The sequence below is a fragment of the Ambystoma mexicanum genome, chromosome 7q, assembly GCF_040938575.1.
Source record: "Ambystoma mexicanum isolate Mex_15411 chromosome 7q, UKY_AmexF1_1, whole genome shotgun sequence".
In the NCBI taxonomy this organism is placed as follows: domain Eukaryota; kingdom Metazoa; phylum Chordata; class Amphibia; order Caudata; family Ambystomatidae; genus Ambystoma; species Ambystoma mexicanum.
In genome coordinates this window covers 1123816465-1123822058 of record NC_090941.1, presented here as the reverse complement: position 1 = coordinate 1123822058, position 5594 = coordinate 1123816465, and positions in this window count along the sequence as shown.

Sequence of the window (5594 nt, the reverse complement as noted above, 5' to 3'; positions counted from 1 at the left end):
CTTTCGGGAACGTCCTCGAAGTTACTTCTGTCCGCGGCTCTTCGGAAGACCTGCAATATAGCCTTATAGGTGCTTCCCCCTTCCCATCAGGTACTCCTCATTTCTTCAACCTATATTCTGCTTTCTAGTTTCCTTGCTCCAACTTACCGCTTTCCTCTGTCTCCAATCAGACAGCCCACTCCAGCAGACGTTCTGGTTACCAAGAACTTCTCCGGACAGACGACATCCATCCAGTGGACATCGACACAGGGTTTTCTTCCCCAGAGGGTTTCCCTGGAATCCTTCCCTTCCTTAATCTTTGTATTTGAGGCGGAGGAAGGGTCTCAGGGAGGCACTCATTCTCTACCCCTGTCGGAACCATTTCCGAAGAAAGAGGCGAAGGAGGGAGAACGACGAGTGTTTCTCTAAGGTAACCTTTCGGTCATTCCCATCTCTCGTAAACAGTCTGAATTATTACAAGGTGTCATTTTGCATAGATCAGCGCAGGATCATCTTCATGGAAGGTGTGCTTTGCATTGCTCAGTGTAGGATCATCTCCATGGCAGATGTCCTTTGCATCGCTCAGTGCAGGATCATCTACATGGCAGGTGTCATTTTGCATTGCTCAGTGCAGGATCATCTCCATGGCATGTGTCCGTTGCATAGCTCAGCGCATGATCATCTCCATGGTAGATGTCCTTTGCATTGCTCAGTGCAGGATTATCTCCAAGGCAGGTGTCCTTTGCATTGCTCAGTGCAGGATTATCTCCATGGCAGGTGTCCTTTGCATAGCTCAGTGCAGGATCATCTCCATGGTAGGTGTCCTTTGCATAGCTTAGTGCAGGATCATATCCATGGCATTTGTCATTTGCATAGCTCAGTACAGGATCATCTCCATGGCAGCTGTCCTTTGCATAGCTCAGTGCAGGATCATCTCCGTGGCAGGTGTCCTTTGCATCGCTCAGAGTAGGATCATCTCCATGGCAGGAGTCCTTTGCATAGCTCAGTGCAGGATCATCTCCATGGCAGGTGTCCTTTGCGTAGCTCAGTGCAGGATCATCTCCATGGCAGGTGTCCTTTGCATAGCTCAGTGCAGGATCATCTCCATGGCATGTTTCCTTTGTATAGCTCAGTGCAGGATCATCTCCATGGAAGGTGTCCTTTGCATCGCTCAGAGTAGGATCATCTCCATGGCAGGTGTCCTTTGCATAGCTCAGTGCAGGATCATCTCCATGGCAGGTGTCCTTTGCGTAGCTCAGTGTAGGATCATCTCCATGGCAGGTGTCCTTTCCATAGCTCAGTGTAGGATCACCTCCACGGCTGGTGTCCTTTGCATAGCTCAGTGCATGATCATCTCCACGGCTGGTGTCCTTTCCATATCTCAGTGCAGGATCATCTCCACCGCTGGTTTCTTTTGCATAGCTCCGTGCAGGATCATCTCCATGGCAGGTGTCCTTTGCATAGGTCAGTGCAGGATTATCTCCATGGCAGGTGTCCTTTGCATAGCTAAGAGCAGGATCATCTCCATGGCTGGTGTCCTTTGCATAGCTAAGAGCAGGATCATCTCCATGGCTGGTGTCCTTTGCATAGCTCAGTACAGGATCATCTCCATGGCCGGTGTCCTTTGTATAGCTCAGTGCAGGATCATCTCCATGGCATTTGTCGTTTGCATAGCTCAGTACAGGATCATCTCAATGGCAGGTGTCCTTTGCATTGCTCAGTGCAGGATCATCTCCATGGCAGGTGTCCTTTGCATAGCACAGAGCAGGATCATCTCCATGACAGGTGTCCTTTGCATAGCTTAGTGCAGGATCATCTCCATGCTGGTGTCCTTTGCATAGATCAGCGCAGGATTATCTCCATAGCAGGCATCCTTTGTCATTTTGCATTGCTCAGTGCAGGATCATTTCCATGGCATTTGTCGTTTGCATAGCTCAGTACAGGATCATCTCAATGGCAGGTGTCCTTTGCATAGCTCAGTGCAGGATCATCTCCATGGCAGGAGTCCTTTGCATAGCTCAGTGCAGGATCATCTCCATGGCAGGAGTCCTTTGCATAGCTCAGTGCAGGATCATCTCCATGGCAGGTGTCCTTTGCATTCCATGGCAGGTGTCCTTTGCATAGCTCAGTGCAGGATCATCTCCATGGCAGGAGTCCTTTGCGTAGCTCAGTGCAGGATCATCTCCATGGCAGGTGTCGTTTGCATAGCTCAGTGCAGGATTATCTCCATGGCCGGTGTCCTTTGCATTGCTCAGTGCAGGATCATCTCCATGGCAGGTGTCATTTTGCATAGATCAGCGCAGGATCATCTCCATGGAAGGTGTGCTTTGCATTGCTCAGTGCAGGATCATCTCCATGGCAGATGTCCTTTGCATCGCTCAGTGGAGGATCATCTACATGGCAGGTGTTATTTTGCATTGCTCAGTGCAGGATCATCTCCATGGCAGGTGTCCTTTGCATAGCTCAGCGCATGATCATCTCCATGGTAGATGTCCTTTGCATTGCTCAGTGCAGGATTATCTCCATGGCAGGTGTCCTTTGCATTGCTCAGTGCAGGATTATATCCATGGCAGGTGTCCTTTGCATAGCTCAGTGCAGGATCATCTCCATGGTAGGTGTCCTTTGCATAGCTTAGTGCAGGATCATATCCATGGCATTTGTCATTTGCATAGCTCAGTACAGGATCATCTCCATGGCAGCTGTCCTTTGCATAGCTCAGTGCAGGATCATCTCACATGGCAGGTGTCCTTTGCATAGCTCAGTGCAGGATTATCTCCACGGCTGGTGTCCTTTGCATAGCTCAGTGCAGGATCATCTCCATGGCAGGTGTCCTTTGCATCGCTCAGTGCAGGATCATCTCAAGTGCAGGATCATCTCCATGGCCGGTGTCCTTTGCATAGCTCAGTGCAGGATCATCTCCATGGCAGGAGTCCTTTGCATAGCTCAGTGCAGGATCATCTCCATGGCAGGTGTCCTTTGCATTCCATGGCAGGTGTCCTTTCCATAGCTCAGTGCAGGATCATCTCCATGGCAGGAGTCCTTTGCGTAGCTCAGTGCAGGATCATCTCCATGGCAGGTGTCCTTTGCATAGCTCAGTGCAGGATTATCTCCATGGCAGGTGTCCTTTGCATTGCTCAGTGCAGGATCATCTCCATGGCAGGTGTCATTTTGCATAGATCAGCGCAGGATCATCTCCATGGAAGGTGTGCTTGGCATTGCTCAGTGCAGGATCATCTCCATGGCAGATGTCCTTTGCATCACTCAGTGCAGGATCATCTACATGGCAGGTGTCATTTTGCATTGCTCAGTGCAGGATCATCTCCATGGCAGGTGTCCTTTGCATAGCTCAGCGCATGATCATCTCCATGGTAGATGTCCTTTGCATTGCTCAGTGCAGGATTATCTCCATGGCAGGTGTCCTTTGCATTGCTCAGTGCAGGATTATCTCCATGGCAGGTGTCCTTTGCATCGCTCAGTGCAGGATCATCTCCATGATAGGTGTCCTTTGCATAGCTTAGTGCAGGATCATATCCATGGCATTTGTCATTTGCATAGCTCAGTACAGGATCATCTCCATGGCAGCTGTCCTTTGCATAGCTCAGTGCAGGATCATCTCCATGGCAGGTGTCCTTTGCATCGCTCAGAGTAGGATCATCTCCATGGCAGGAGTCCTTTGCATAGCTCAGTGCAGGATCATCTCCATGTCAGGTGTCCTTTGCGTAGCTCAGTGCAGGATCATCTCCATGGCAGGTGTCCTTTGCATAGCTCAGTGCTGGATCATCTCCATGGCCGGTGTCCTTTGCATAGATCAGTGCAGGATCATCTCCATGGCTGGTGTCCTTTGCATATCTCAGTGCAGGATCATCTCCATGGCCGGTGTCCTTTGCATTGCTCAGTGCAGGATCATCTCCATGGCAGGTGTCCTTTCCATAGCTCAGTGCAGGATCATCTCCACGGCCGGTGTCCTTTGCATAGCTCGGTGCAGGATCATCTCCATGGCAGGTGTCCTTTGCATATCTCAGTGCAGGATCATCTCCACGGCTGTTGTCCTTTGTATAGCTCAGTGCAGGATCATCTCCATGGCAGGTGTCCTTTGCATATCTCAGTGCAGGATCATCTCCACGGCTGGTGTCCTTTGTATAGCCCAGTGCAGGATCATCTCCATGGCAGGTGTCCTTTGCATAGCTCAGTGCAGGATCATCTCCACGGCTGGTGTCCTTTGCATAGCCCAGTGCAGGATCATCTCCATGGCTGGTGTCCTTTGCATATCTCAGTGCAGGATCATCTCCACGGCTGGTGTCCTTTGTATAGCTCAGTGCAGGATCATCTCCACGGCTGGTGTCCTTTGTATAGCCCAGTGCAGGATCATTTCCATGGCAGGTGTCCTTTGCATAGCTCAGTGCAGGATCATATCCATGGCATTTGTCATTTGCATAGCTCAGTACAGGATCATCTCCATGGCAGGTGTCCTTTGCATAGCTCAGTGCAGGATCATCTCCATGGCATTTTTCGTTTGCATAGCTCAGTACAGGATCATCTCAATGGCAGGTGTTCTTTGGTTAGCTCAGTGCAGGATCATCTCCATGGCAGGTGTCCTTTGCATAGCACAGAGCAGGATCATCTCCATGGCAGGTGTCATTTGTATAGCTTACTGCAGGATCATCTCCATAGCAGGCATCCTTTGCATATCTCAGCACAGGATCATCTCCATGGTAGTAGTCCTTTGCATTGCTCAGTGCAGGATCATCTCCATGGCAGGAGTCCTTTGCATAGCTCAGTGCAGGATCATCTCCATGGCATTTGTCGTTTGCATAGCTCAGTACAGGATCATCTCAATGGCAGGTGTCCTTTGCATAGCTCAGTGCAGGATCATCTCCATGGCAGGTGTCCTTTGCATAGCACAGAGCAGGATCATCTCCATGGCAGGTGTCCTTTGCATAGCTCAGTGCAGGAACATCTCCATGATGGTGTCCTTTGCATCGCTCAGTGCAGGATCATCTCAAGTGCAGGATCATCTCCATGGCAGGTGTCCTTTGCATAGCTCAGTGCAGGATCATCTCCATGGCAGGAGTCCTTTGCATAGCTCAGTGCAGGATCATCTCCATGGCAGGTGTCCTTTGCATTCCATGGCAGGTGTCCTTTGCATAGCTCAGTGCAGGATCATCTCCATGGCAGGAGTCCTTTGCGTAGCTCAGTGCAGGATCATCTCCATGGCAGGTATCATGATCTCTGCTTCCACAAGGTCAGGGTTTTCCCAACTCCCTTGGAAGCAGATCCATAACCCAGGTTCCGAGTGCCAACCAGTCCCAATTGGGACCTTTTGGACCCAGTCCTGGCGCCAGTGGCACCAGGCTCATAAATATGCCCAGTCCCAGCGCTGGAAGCGCCGGGCTCATAATGCTTGGGTGGACTTACCTGCAGCAGACCATGCTGCTTACTTGCCTGCCAGTTGAGCCTCTGATCCTCTTCTGTTTGGAACTACTTTTCCTGTTGGGTGGGGCAGGAGCCACTCCCTAGGTTCAGAACACTGGCACTCTTCTGGAAAGCAGGAACTCTTTTCTTACCTAGGCGTGGCTGTGGAAGGAGCCATCTAAGCACTACAGGAGGCTATTTAA